A 15696-nucleotide genomic window follows, 5' to 3' on the forward strand; every position below is an offset into this window, starting at 1 on the left:
TATTTTTGGTTTTTCATAGTAGACCAAGTTTACCAGACTGCTTTGTACCATTCCAAATTATTTCCATAGTTTTATACCTATGAACCAGACTTTGAGCAAATGAGATACACATGAGTTGTTGCAAGGAGTCATTCAAGATCTCTGTGTATGAAATATTCCTCAAAGAGGGAATAGACAATAATATACTTATTCATGAGCAAATATTTTCAAATGAAAATCTTCTGTGAGTAATGCTGTACAAATAGGCCTAAGGAGAATTGATTTTAAATAGTTATAAGGAAATGTGGCATATTTTGCTTTCTTAATTCTAGATTTTCCCCTGCTGATTAGATGAATGTTTGTATTTCCACAACGGGTAGAATTATAAACATAACCTTTTACCATTTTTATTAAAGTTAACTAGGTGAATAGAAACCCTATAAGTTTTCCAAAAGAGGAAATTTGGAGAGATTCATGATTTTTTAAATGTCAAACTCTTCATGAGAAAAGCTTATTATGAGTCATTATTTTTCAGTTCACATGTGAAATGTCTTTCTTTTCTATAGCAAGGAATATAAACTTATTATAGAAAGCTGAAACCAAGAAGAACCCTTCTTGATTCCTAAGAATGTTTTCAGCTCCCTTGACCTTTAATATTGGATGTAGATTGAAGAGGAAGCTAAAGTAGAGAAAGAGTGTGGTCCCGCTCAATCTTTGGAGAATTGGTAAGAATAACAAGACAACTATGAGGAAATAAGTAAGGAGAAACATGATTAAACAGAAGGAGAATGAGAGGCTGGGAATATGGCCTAGTGGCAGAGTGCTTGCCTCCTATACATGAAGCCCTGGGTTCAATTCCTCAGCCCCACATATATAGAAAAAGCCAGAAGTGGCGCTGTAGCTCAAGTGGTAGGGTGCTAGCCTTCAGCACAAAGAAGTCGAGGACAGTGCTCAGACCCTGAGTTCAAGCCCCAGGACTGGCCAAACAACAACAACAATAACAACAACAAAAACACACAACTGTAAAAGACCTTTCCATAAGTCTGGTAGTAAGTACATTTCTTTTTGGAACATGTCACTCCTTCCTAGTTTTTCCATCCCATCCCTGCCCACAAGTTACATAGTTCATTTTCAGCATAATGTCTAGTGAGTACCATTGCTACATTTGTTTATACATTGTCTCACCATATATAGGCCGCTTGGTGCCCCAAAGACAGACAAATGAACAGAAAAAGATAAAAAGAAAGAAAAAAAATCCTCTTGTTTCCCTTTCTTTGAATTCATTTCAATAAATATTATTGTATCTGATCAGAGGCAGAGAGGCATTGATTCTCCCCTAAGACAATCCTCCCCTGGCCTCACTGTGTGTGAATGCATAGAGTCCCATATAAATAACTTATGTCCCAGTGTATTCTAGATTTAACTTCCTCATATGAGAGAAAACAGGCACCTTTGATCTGACAGTGAATTTTTTGAAACAAAAGAGTTACTACTTGGCAGTAAATCCAGACGTGACTCTTCATAATTGCATGACTTTCAAAAGAATGCTTAAAAACACTGGGCCTCTATCCCACATACAAGTTTATCTTCCCGTCAGAGTCATAGCTAGACTAAATCCATTATAACTAGCGTACATATAGAATATTATTTGGGTGCTCGCTTCGGCAGCACATATACTAAAATTGGAACGATATAGAGAAGATTAGCATGGCTCCTATGCAAGGATGACACGCAAATTTGTGAAGCATTTTTAAGAATATACTGTTAAATTAGTAGGCTGAACATTGAGTAAAGGCCAGGCTCCCTGTGAGTAATTGTGGTTTGTTGCCATTTCTCAGCAAACACACATTCAACAGCATTAGCCACAGCCACTTTCTCAGTGAGGCCTTACGTGACAGAGCAAAGACCTGAAGCAGAGATAAGATTTCCTCATGTCTGATGATTAAGAGGAGATGGCAGATGACACATGTATAATGCAATGCCACCTAAAAGAAAAAGAAGGCTACTTGAAATAAATCCATGAAAACTCAGTGTGTCTCTAAAGAAAATAGTAAGTATATAATATATTTGATGACTAAACCTTGCCAGGGTATTTGTGAAAACAACACAGAATAAGATCAATTAGGAAAAAAAAATCTTTGAATTAATTTATATTTAAACTCAATGATATGTGGCAAATTGGAATCGTTATGTTAAATTTGGGAATCAGAATATGGCTTATAGTTTTTCTACTATTTTGAATTGATAGGCACTAAAAGTATTCTTAGAAGTCATATTATTACAATGTTTTGTTATGTTTTAATTCTTTCCTGTAGTCATCTTGATTCTCAGAATGTTATCCTTGTACTCACTTTTGTCAAACAAATTAAATCCACGTATGGTTTTTCATCATAATTTCAAATTGAAATGTAAGGGATAATAAATAGAATTTCAGATCTCTAAAGGAAAGGATTTTGAGAAAGGAGAGTAAACATAAGTAATAATTGAATTACAGAATGTGGTTAATTTACCTATAGAGATTTAACATTTTTAGACTTGTTAAAATGATTGTGGTCACCTTTGACTGTAATTTGCTCTTTGCAATTTTGAAGAAATATTGGTGAAATATACACATGTTAAAAATTCGTGGACCATATTGAAAAAAAACACAATGTGGAGTATGGAACATCAATTCTCATTTTACAGTATATATGAACTAAAATACTTCTACTTTAAGATTGTTTCTTCATTGAACATAAATTTGAAATGCTTTCAATAAGATTCTTTGTATCTACTGAAGCTGAAATTGATGTGACATTTAACCATTTTCTATTAATTTTGGCAGAAACTTTATTGCTAACAATTTAATTGTTTTCCTTTTAATTTGAGATAACAATTGATTATAGCCTCTCATTTTAAGAATTACAGAACATTATTAATTTTAGTTCCGTGTGCATATGCATCACTTCCATTTCAAGGGACTTAGTGAAATCTAGTAAATAAATAATCTTTACAATCAGAAATAATTTACATTATAATAATTTTATTGTGCTTGCACATTTATAACTCACTCTTACTAGTCTATAGTTCTTTGAATTAGGCAAGGCAGACCAAAGGAGAACAATGCACATACAGAGTGATTAGGTATTTTGCGAAGGTCTTCCACATAAATAACAATAGAGAGGAGATTAGAAAAAAATTATTTGGATGAATGTAATTCTGTGTAATTAAAGATAAGAGTTAAAGAAGAAAAAATAATGAGAAAAAAGGCTGAAAGCTTTTATTTGGGTTTATTATGTGGAGGCATTTGATAGTGAATTCAGGAAGGAACTAAAGGGACAAAAGCAGCCTGCAAGATCATGTTTACTTGTGTAAAAAGCCATTTATTTATTTATTTATTTATTTGTTACCCTTTTCATTCAGCAGTGACAGGCATTCTCAAGAGATGCAATCTTTGTTTAGGCATTTTGTAGAGAGCATTAGGAGAAGAACATTCACCTTCAAAGAGAACAGAGAGAGCCTCACCTCTGGCATTTAATAAGACAGGAAAGGAGGAGAGAGACCAGCAACAAGAAAATACAGCTCATCTGTGAAATCTGTGTAAAGCTTTTAAAAAAGTTATCTGTGTTACAACATGCCACTTAGAGCAATTAGAAGAACATTCTACAGAGTAAGTGGATAGCAGGGTCATAATCATGTTGAGGGACTACAGTGCCCAGATGACAGCCCCCAGACCTTGTCTGAGAACTGGGAATACTGCAATCCCTGCTTGAGTTTGATTTCAGGGCTGTGCAGCCTTCTTTATCCAGAACAATATTGAAAATGATAAACGTTGAAGAATGCCAAAAATGCCTATTGCAAATACTACCATTGCTTTTAAACATCTTTTTCTACCCTTTCGCTTTTAGGTTTTGTCTTTGGCCAGTGATATGTGTGTCTTAAACAGTTGAGATGAGACTATTTTCTTAACTGAAACCATCAATATGGGAGCTGGAAATGTGGCTCAGGTGCTAAGGTGCTTCCCAATGAGTATAAAGCGCCAGATAGCCAGTTCAAGTCACAGTCTCAGATGGAAAAAAAAAAAAAAAGCAAGAAACACTTAAGGAAGGAAGGAAGGAAGGGAAGAAGGGAGGAAGGAAGGAAGGAAGGAAGGAAAGAAGGAAGGAAGGAAGGAAAGAAGGAAGGAAGGTAGGAAGGAAGGAAGGAAGGAAGGAAGGAAGGAAGGAAGGAAGGAAAGAAGGAAGGAAGGAAGGAAGGAAGGTAGGAAGGAAGGAAGGAAGGAAGGAAGGAAGGAAGGAAGGAAGGAAGGAAGGAAAGAAGGAAGGAAGGACCAGTATGGATATGTTGGAGACCTGAACAAACACACAATTCTTAGTAAAAAGTATGTAGTAATTCTTGTCATTATTTTGTTGCATCATATTTGAGTCTACTAATTGAGCTTATTTTCAGCTTTTTTGTGTACGATTTTTTTAGGAGTCATCTACAGTATTGGCTTGGTAGTAATAATTTCCTTTAATTTTATTTATAACAGAAGATCTTTCTTTCTGCATTCCTAAGGACAACATCTCTCTCCTTATTGTTGCTTTATTTTGGGGATAGAACTTTGTGTTTTGCCAAAGCTAGCCTTATACTATACTAGGTTATTCACTTTCTGTGCAGTTGAGATGAACATGTCTTCATTCCCAGCTTATTCTTTGAAATGTGTGCAAATAGGAAGAGTGAAAATAAGGAACAGGAATGGAAATCAAAAATACTTGGGTGATCTTATGCAAAATATCTGTTAATTATTCAATAATGGAAATCTGACAAATCTTTAGCAAGGTTTTTTTTTAAATTATGTGTCTTTCGTACGATTTCTATTAATTTATCAAAATACTGATCCAATGGAAATAAACAGCAGCAAAACTGAATAATCTTTAATAACTGATTTAATATTTGATATATATGTCATCATTTCTTTCTACAGCTTAAAATGAATTAAAAATTATTGAATATTAGTGAGTCATGCCCTAAATTATTTTTTATTTTAACAAAAAGTTTATAAATATTTAGAATAAGGGTTTAACTTAGTTGTAGAATGCATAGGTAACATTTGTAAGTATTTATGTTCAATCTCTAAGACACAACAAAATATTGAAATATTTAATATCAACCAAATAACAATGTAAAATGATGTATATAATATAACATATTATAATATACTAAGGATTTTTAAAATTTAATTTAATTGTCAATGTACAATAGGTTACAGTTACACATTTAAAGTAATGAGCACATTTCTTGTCATAGTTGTTATGACCTCCTTCATTTTTCTCCCACATAGCTTCCTCTGTCCCAACCCCGCGCCCCACTGCAAGTAATATAGTTAATTTCCAACATATTTCCATGTCAGTATCACTATTGCATTGGTTCACCCTTTATCTTTTGTCTCACCATTTTGATATACCCTTCCCTTCCCTAATTCAGATAAATCTATGTACAATACCTAGGGTATCAAGATGAAATATAGCAACAATGGGATAAACTATAGGAAAGAAAAATCAAAAAATCACATAGTACATTAAATATAACAACATTTAAAAAACATGTTTCCATATCTTGGTGTTCATTTTGCTTAGCCTATGATGAGGATTTTTGCTTACCTTACCCAGATATTACACATAGCCAAATATTAAGACTTAAAGACAAAACAATATATACACTTTTAGAGATATCAGTAATCCAACTAAGCACAAATACTGTCACTTCCATAATGTAAACAAGTTGTTTATTTGTCTTCATGTCAACGCTTTTCTTCCTGGAAGCATCGCTGAAACACATTATAACTCATGCAAATAATTTTTACATGATAGATCATGAAAAACATCTGATCTTTTGATCTCATGGAGGTGTACAGACAAAATCCTTTTACTTCCTGGCATGAGTCCCAGACTCCAAGTGTCATTTAAAGCAAACATTTTCCTGATATACTGCTTGATATTTTACCTCTTTTTATGAAGCTCTATATTCTTTTACTATCATTTTTTTTCTTTTCTTTTTTACAAGGTTACTTACAAATGGCTGTGGATTGTATCAAAAGGGGAAAACACAAAAAATTAAACCATGAATCCTTTAAGCTCTTTCAACTACAGAAAAATATGTGAAAATGAGAGAAAAAGAGCACATGAGAGAGAGAGATGGAAATCAAATAAAAATTAAACATGGAACGGATTCACCTTTACTGCTTGCTGTGTATAAAGGTTTATACCCAGTCCCTGAACACAATACCAGCCACCATATCTGTGAATGTCATAAATACTTGGTACCCACACAGCAGCAATACTAGAATAAAATCTGTGTTAATGTTTGCACAGTCAGGACTGCATAATGTTAACTATCCTTAGGTTATAGCCAGAAAATACAACTGGAGTCTTATTTTTCTTATTTATTCTGAATCTTTCATTAACTTCAAAAGTTCAAAGGCTAAAAAACCTACAAAAATAGCATTAGTTAATTTTATTCTATTTTAAATATTGATAGTTCATACTATAATGTACAAAATGGTATTAATATTATTGAATAAAAGTTCATGTTGACTATGTTAAGCAATATTTACTAAGTATATTAGAAATGGTATAAACCTTTTACTTTTTTACATTATGAAATGAAAATCTGTAACATATTTTATGAGTCAGGAATCAATCAGTACCTCATAGTGAGAAGAACTGCTTATGCTGTTTATCAGAGAATCAGAAGCAGTCTGTAGAGGGAGGAGGAAGGGATTACCACAGACACTGAAGTATCGGGGAATTCTGAGAAGTAATCAGACTTCATGGGCACTCTAAAACGAGTGACTTATTCAGTCCGTTGGGAATTGATGATAGTTGAATGAGTAGTTATTGAGAGCATGAACAAATTGTAATCCAGTAAAAAATTCTTTTAAATCTGCAATTTTAATGTGGTATTATCTATGCGGTAGAAATCCTAGCAGCAAAAGAAGGTAGAGTTGGATTGGCTTAAAAAGATAAATTTATGAATAGTAACTTATTTAGGAACAGGTATTATGGATTAGCAACAACAAGAAGGCACCCATGGAGCCGAAGGGTGAAGGAAATAAAATATGTCACTTAGAGCTATTTGGAATCCATTTTACAGTAAGGGAATCATTTCACAAGGGCTTTAACCCACATTAGATAGATGCAACAATGTGGGACATGACAAAAGACTGAGACCTGAAGAGAATGCAGAAAAAGTGTATTATCTCTATCGCTAAATTCTTAGATCATTTGTCTGAATATCTCCTTTATGGCAGGGTCAACTTTGGAATCCAAAGAGTAGAAAACCTGAAGGATTCACTTCATAGGAATGATTCTTTTGGAAGTCCACAGCAAAGCAAAGATGGTATGAAAGAGAAAGATGGTGAATTGGATGGGAGAAAAGGGATAGAATTTGGTACTTAGGAGTAAGAAATATGCAGAAGCACATTAAGTTGAAACTAGAATGTTATAACAATCATGGACTTACATTATCTGATTTCTTGATCAATTATATCTTCCTCATTACAATTGCATTCCTTTCACCTATATTCAAATTTAGCGTATCTGTTTTAATTTCGAGGTCTTTGAACCACTTGGAATTGATTTTGGTGCAGGGTGATATGTAAAAGATCTAGGCTTAGTTTGTTGGAGTTGTTGAACCAGTTTTGCCAGCACCATTTGTTAAAGAGGCTATCTTTCGTCCACCCTATTTTTTAGCTCCTTTATCAAAGATTAAGTAGGTATAGTTCTGCATTTTCATTTCTGGGTCTTCAATTCTGTTCCGTTGGTCTTCAGTCCTGTTCCAGTGCCAATACCAAGCTGTTTTTACTACCATAGTTTTATAATACAGCTTGAAGTTGGGTATTGTAATTCCTCCAGCACTGTTCTTTCTGCCTAGGATTGTTTTTGCTATTCTGGGTCTTTTAATGTTCCATACAAATTTCTGGATTACTTCCTCTATTTCAATAAAAAAAGGTGTTGGGATATTAATGGGTATTGCATTGAATTTGTAGATAGCCTTTAGCAATCTTGCCATTTGACTATATTAATCCTTCCAATCCAGGAGAATGGGAGGTTTTTCCATTTCCTTAGTTCTGCCTTAATTTCATTTTTCATGTTTTTAAAGTTCTCATCACAGAGGTCTTTCACTTTGCTGGTTAAGGTTATTCCTAGGTATTCTATGTTTTTTTAGGCTATTGCAAAAGGGGTTGCTTTCCTGATTTCGGCCTCGGTCTTCAGGTCAGTAGCATATAGAAAGGCCGTTGATTTTTGAGGGTTTATTTTATATCCTGCTGCTTTGCCAAAGTTTTGGATCAGCTCTAGTAGCTTGGAAGTAGAGTCTATGGGTTCTTTAGGTATAGGATCATGTCATCTGCCAAGAGAGAAAGCTTAACTTCATCTTTTCCTATTTGCATCCCCTTTATGTTTTCTTCTTGCCTAATTGCTCTGGTTAGGTATTCTAGTACTATGTTGAAGAGGAGAGGAGAGAGTGGACATCCCTGTCTTGCTCTTGATTTTTAAGGGAATGGCCTTAGCTTTTCACTCTTTAGAATTATGCTTGCTGTTGGTTTGTCATAGACTGCCTTTTGTATATTCAGGAGTGTTTCCTGGAATCCCAATTTAAAATTTAGCAAGATTCTGAAATGAAGAGTATTCACCAAAAATATACTGAAGGAATATAATAATTATATTTAATTTCAATATTTATATTGCAATTTAATTATTAGGATATTATATTGGAAATATTGTGGCATTTTAATACAATCAAAACAGTTACATTTCTTTATGTCTTGAAAGATTATAAATAAATGTATTATATGAACATATATTTGTGTGGATGTATTATTTCTGCTTAAACAGCAAAACACTAGTGCATACTCTTTTCAATACCTTCCATTCCCTGTGGAAGTCTGTTAGAAAAATTGGACTTCATTGAAAGTGACCTCTAGGGTCAAAAGTCTTTGGAACTTGTATAGGTCAAGCATGTTATCTAATGTAAGCATTAACACAGGCCCAAAGTAGCGTCTAATAGTTGATAAAAGAGTTTCAAAGGGTCTTAAAGGTAGGGACAAGAACTAGTGATTTATTCTGCTAAAGATTGATGATGTTTGTAAAGCAAAAGAGATTTATTGACTTATTTATTGATTTGATTTATTGGTTCAGAATGATTTTGTACCCAAGAAGGATTCGTGAATGTGCCACCAATGTAATCATAGAAAATGCAGCGTCTGCATGTTGGAAGAGAGTGAAGCTCAGCAGGCAGCTGTGAGTGAAGAGGAGTTAACGAAGAGGAATGATTTTTGCACAAAGATATATTACACAGCAGACCACTGTTCTCAGTCAATAATGATGACTAACCAGGACAAGATGAGAATTAGAGGAGCAAATAATGCATGTGCAGTGAATCCTGCAAAAGTAAATGAAAATCTACAATCATATCTTTATTTTGATATTTTTCCCTTCAACTATGAAATAGTATAGAATTTTAAAATGATGAATGCAAAGGAAGTGCCCCAAAATAACAAAATCAATAATGCAATGGAGTTTGAATAAATATCCAGAGCATATACACTTAATGCTATGAACGAGTAAGGTAATTTGAAAATAATGGGAGATTTTGAGTTCTCAAAGGATTTCTCACATAGAATTGATTGCCAAGAGTTATAGCAGGAAGAAGAGGAAGAATTCATGTAGTTAACTGGACATGAAAGAGAAGATTGTGAGTAGCTTCTAGCATCACTGGTGAGTCAGGCAACCTGGTTTGGATCTAAGGATATTTCCTTGGAGTCCACATAGCCAAGTTCAGAGCCTAAGTCACTTGTACATTTGGCAAAGCCAAGATAGTACTCTTTTTCTTCTTTGTAAAAAATTTACTGACAAAGTGATGTACACAGGGGCTATAGTTTCATACATAAAACAGTAAGTACATTTCTTACCAAAGTTAGTATTTCCTCCCTCATTTTTCTCCCAGCTTCCCAATTCCCTTTTTGTCCCCCCACACCCCCGAAACGTAGAGTTGGTTTACAGCATATTGAACATATTGTCATGTGAGTGTAGCTGTTGGATTGGTTCACCTTTTAGCCTTTGTCTCTCCATTTTGATGTTCTCCTTCTCTTCCCAAATTCTGATAAACATATATACAATACCCAGGGTACCATAATCAGTTTCAGTGACATCAATGGTAAATCCATAGGGAAAATCAACAAAAGAAAAAGACATAACTTCACATAGTATGTTGAAAATAACAACAACAAAGATAAACCAATTATTTCCATAACTTAGAGTTCATTTCACTTAGCAACATCTTATGTGATCATATGTACAAAACTATTGAGGTATTGTTATCCTCTGCCAGGAGTATCTGGAAAGCAGTGTGGTGTTTCCTCAAAAGGCTAAACATAGAGCTCCCCTGCAATCCAGAAAAACTACATTTGGGCATTTACCCAAGGGATCACAATCAAGACCGCACTAAAGCTACCAGCAGGTACAACCACAGGAAGAGAATAGAAGAGGATTATCAACAATGGAAGCTAGGGATTCACATGGCATGTTGAAAGTAATTACAACACTGATATAACAGTCGTTTCCATAACATGGAGTTCATTTCACTTAGCATCATCTAATACATTCATAAGGGCATAGCTATTAGGCTCTTGTGATCCTCTGCTGTGACTAGCCTAAACCTGTGCTAATTATTCCCTATGAGGGAGACCATAGATTCCATGTTTCTTTGGGTCTGGCTCACTTCACTTAGTATAACTTTTTCCAAGTACTTCCATTTCCTTACAAATGGGGCAATGTCATTTTTTCTGATAGAGGCATAGACTTCCATTGTGTATATGTACCACATTTTCCTGATCCAATTGTCTACTGAGGAGCATCTGGGTTGGTTCCATATTTTAGCTATGACAAATTGTGCTGCGATGAACACTGTTGTGCTAGTGGCGTTAGTGTGTTCTTGGTTGTGGTCTTTTGGGTAGATGCCCAAAAGTGGGGTTGCTGGGTCATAGGGGAGTTCTATATTTAGCCTTCTGAGTAATCTCCATACCACTTTCCAAAGTGGCTGAACCAGTTTACATTCCCACCAACAATGAAGTAGGGTTCCCTTTTGGCCACATTCCCTCCAGCATTTATTATTGTTAGTTTTCTTGATAAAGGACATTCTTACTGGGGTGGAATTTCAATGTTGTTTTGATTTGTATTTCTTTTATGGCCAGTGATGTAGAGCACTTTTTCATATGTCTCTTGGCCATTCTCATTTCCTGTATCTTATCTGAGTACATTGGAAACTGTATATACTGGTATTAAAACTAGGGAAGTGAAAGGGAATATAAAAATTGAGAAACAAAGGATAAAAAGACAAACTACTCCAAAAGCAATACTTGCAAAACCATTTTGTATAAACCAAGTGAACAACTCATGGGGGAGAGGGAAATGGGGAGGGGGAGGGGGGAATGAAGGGGAGGTAACAAACAGTACAAGAAATGTACCCAAGACCTAACATATGAAACTGTAACCTCTCTGTACATCACTTTGACAATAAATAGGAAAAAAAAGCTACCAGCACAGCATTGTTCATTGCAGCACAATTGACCATCACTAAGATACAGAACCCACCCAGAAATCTCCCAGTAAAGGAATGAATGAAAAAATGTGGTACATATACGCAATGCAATTCTATCTTGTATCAGTAAGAATGACATTACCCCATTGAAAAAGAAATGGAAGGACTTGGAGAAAAATAATTATCCAGTAAAAAGTCCAGTATTATGTAGAGGACCACCACCCAAGATCTCTTTTCATCATCAAATATTGATGAATACATTTGCTATTGTAACTGTGATTTCAAAATCAGGATAAACCAACTTTGGATAATTTAGTTAATTGGTCTAATGGTAAAAAAAACAAAGTACTTTTTTATATGTTGAATAATATACTATTATATGGTTTGGTTATTGTGCCCAAATATTTAAGATACATAGATAGATAGCTATATATATATATATATATATATACGTATATATACGTATATATACGTATATATACGTATATATATATTCATATAGCTATCTATCTATGTATCTTAAATATACGTATATATATATACGTATATATACATATATATATATATATATATATATATATATACAATGTTTCCATTTTGGTGATAGATACTAGGTCCTGCACATATTTCAGGTGTTACAAATACCACTTAAATTTTCAATTAGTAATTGTATTTTTAAAACTATTTCTTCTCTAGAAACGTCTTCCTTTTTACATAATGCATTCATATCCCTGATGATAACACAACTGCTATTACATCCTGTGTTGCTGTTTTAAAACTCTCTACTCAAAAACTTTAAAAAGAGATGTGTGTGCAATGTTTATTCCATGTTCTTACATTCAGCAAGAATCTTCTAAATTTCTTCAAATTTGACTTTGTTTTTATTTACTTGAATGAATTGCCACAGGGGATTTTAGGATTCATTTCCTGGGATTATTGTTATTATTAATATTGTAATAATAATAATGAAGTCTGGGTAGGATAATTTCTTCCTCTGTATAAGAAACTTTCTTTTGTACATTTATTATATGAGTAGGAAGAAGAGGTAATGACTATCTGAAAGAAGGTAGTAGCAAAAATATAGAGGTTATTTATCTTTTTTTCTTTGTTTTTATTAAGGAAACACTGCATTGAACATTAATATAATAATTACCAATTGTGCAGTGCATTTACTAATATTTTTGTTTCCTGAAATAGTAGCAATATAAAGTACATAACATATGCAAATATTCTTGACCCATTTCTTTTCAACTGTGCTGCTAGCCACATTCATCTTAGTATACTCACCTTATTTTTAATTTTAGGTCTTTTGTCACTAATTTATTGTCTCAAGGAGATTTATCAATGTACTTAGGCATTTTAATCTAAAATAGTGACTGTTCCTTATAAAATATTGACAGAATTGCTTATTATTCTTTTAATATTCACTATTTTTGAAGTGTTTCAGACAGAACGAAATGCTCTCCCAAAGATGTTAATTTGCAAAGTAGCTTTTTTAACCTTGTAGGGAAAACAAAAACAAACAAACAACACCTGTCACTGCCTTATGCAGTAAAATACATGGTTAAGGATCTTGAGACGTTTCTTTTTATAAGTGGATCTAAATGTAGCCTTTGTAAAGAGAGTCAGACCTCCAAGATTTAGGCAGACTTTCAGGGAAGGCTATGTGAGGATAGAAGTAAAGTTTGAAGCAATAATGTAATAAACAAAGAAGCTAGAGAAGTCAGGGAAGAATTCTTCCCTGTAAAGAGTTTTTCTCCTGAACGTCACACTCTCTATGGAAGGGTGGCCCACTCAGAAATGGATCCCCATCTCTGAGACAGAACATGTTCTTTAAAGCCATTGAATATTTGTAGTTATTTGTTATAAATGACTCTCAGAAATTAATACACTGAGACACACTGTGGATTTTGTTTGATCAGGATTTACATTTATCCTGATCTTAAGTGTAACAGAAACATGTTTTGTTCTTTGACATTTTCCACAAGTCAATTATAAAAATATGAATCACAGAATAATTATCTTATCTCAATATATTGTGCAAAAGGGAATACATGATAAGATCACATTCTTGAGAAAAGAATCAATAAAAAGATAGCAGAACATTTACAAAATAGATTTTTTGCCATCCACTATTCAAAAGTCACTTCACATTTTGATTTATCTTGTATTTGAACCATGAATTTAAGCTATAGCATTTTTCTTGTCTCTTTCTAGATGACTTTCCTATCTGTGAGTAATAAACCTGCTTTATTTTTAAGTCATTTTTCATAGAGATTTGAGTTTGTATACTACATTAGACTGATTATTTCCTCAGAATGCTATAGACCTGTCATCCCAGGCATTCTTGTGTTTATATATTTATTTAGTTATTTTCTTCATGCATCTATTTCTTGTCTCATATATTTCCCTTTATTTTACACCATTTACAATTGTTGTTTTTCTGAGTTAGCATTAGAAAAACACTTATCATCAGAAAAGCATGTAAAATAAATAATAAATATTCTGGCACACACAATTATATGGGTTTGGTATTATTCATAACTAAGTCATGCCATTTCTTTTCCCATCTCTGAAACTTTTGTTTGTTTCTATTTGTTAAAATATTCAGCAGGTAGTATTTTGAAATATTATATGCTATTCTTATGTCTTTTTCTTCTGCTTGATCATCTTTGACTAATTTTCTTCCATTCTTTATTTCAAATCTTATATTTTCTTTTCTCTTCCCTTGAAAACCTTCTCAGATAAATAAGAATTCAGATAAATTTTAAATGCATCATAAAGTTCTGTTTCATTTCTCATTATTTTAGAGATTTCCTTAAGTACATAGTGGATCTAATCTACTGATTATAGAAAACTCCCGAAGCATTTCCTCCTACTGGATTGATTGAGGCTGGTATTTTGTCAGATGGAAAGTCATGGTTTGAATATGGATTCTGTGCTTTCATATCTATAGGTCTACCTACCTACCTACCTAGCTACTTACCAATGAGCATTAGAGCATCATTTCCATTTGTCAATTAATGTACCTATCTTGTCAGAATTTAATGGTTTTAAAATTTCTAGGAAGCAGTGTATCCCCTGGATATGAACCAACTCTTAACTCCCTATAAAGTTGGTACATTGCCTTTGGGTGATACTTGGAAAGGTATCACACTGAACAATCACTGTTCTACTAATGGCTGTGTTGGCTAAAGCCTGATGAACAGATAGAAAAGGCTCATACCTGAACCACATGAAATTTCTGGTCATAGTTGGCTACTAGCCACTTCAGAGAGGATGGTACCATGATATTTTGTGTTCTCTGGATATGAATGACTATACAGATCATTAGTTCTTGAAATGATTATCCATGTATTTTTTGTTTTTTTTTTCTAGTGTTGAATTACAATAGTATATGGTAGTGATTCTACTGGAGAATAATCATGTCACTACTGTTGTCATCTGCTGTAGTATTCCTTCTCCTAGCAACATAGCCTCTTTTAATTCACTAGTTCAAGTTCAAAAATTAGCTCACTTCTAAAACCCAATAAAGAACCAAATTACCATTAAGTCAAATGACTCTAGTCTCTTTTATTCCTTGCTCTGATTGGATGCCAGTCTTTCCCAGCGGAGATTTTCATATCACTTCCACAGTACTATTGATTATGATTTGTATCCATTGTCTTTCTCTAATTAGACTAACTCTTAGTTTCTAGGTCCTGACACTTGACCTTATTTTGGGGCTTGGGTCCTATTCTCATTCTCTACTGCTATTAGTGGCAAATTCTATAATCTTTTTTTTTTTTCCTCTTGCTCAAATTGCTCATATGAAAGAAAGAATCACAAAATAGCTTGGCAGTGGTACAGGTGTTTTCACTGCTACATTCTTGTTGGGCTTGGTATCTGGTCTATCTTTTACATCAGCCTACAGTTTGTATTCCTTTGGGGACTGTATAGCCTTGCAAGGGAGTGTATCTAACTTTTTCTATTTAGTATATTCTTCTTTCTGCGACTCTTTCATTTTACCTTAGCCTCGACCATCAATCACTGTTTACAGTCAGAAGATATCCTAGCAGAAATTTACATAATCTCTTAGACTTATTGTCACCTTCTATATGTAAAAAGTTGTCAAGAGTAAATTTTGTTTATTCTATTTTGCTTTTTCTTTCTTTCCCT

General features: G+C 33.7%; 1 pseudogene; it reads left to right on the forward strand.

Annotated features, from left to right (window-relative positions):
- The first annotated feature begins 1631 nt into the window (after nt 1–1631).
- Nucleotides 1632–1731, forward strand: LOC125352142 (annotated as a pseudogene).
- Nucleotides 1732–15696: the final 13965 nt, after the last annotated feature.

Source organism: Perognathus longimembris, chromosome 5 (genome assembly GCF_023159225.1).
Source record: "Perognathus longimembris pacificus isolate PPM17 chromosome 5, ASM2315922v1, whole genome shotgun sequence".
Classification (NCBI taxonomy): domain Eukaryota; kingdom Metazoa; phylum Chordata; class Mammalia; order Rodentia; family Heteromyidae; genus Perognathus; species Perognathus longimembris.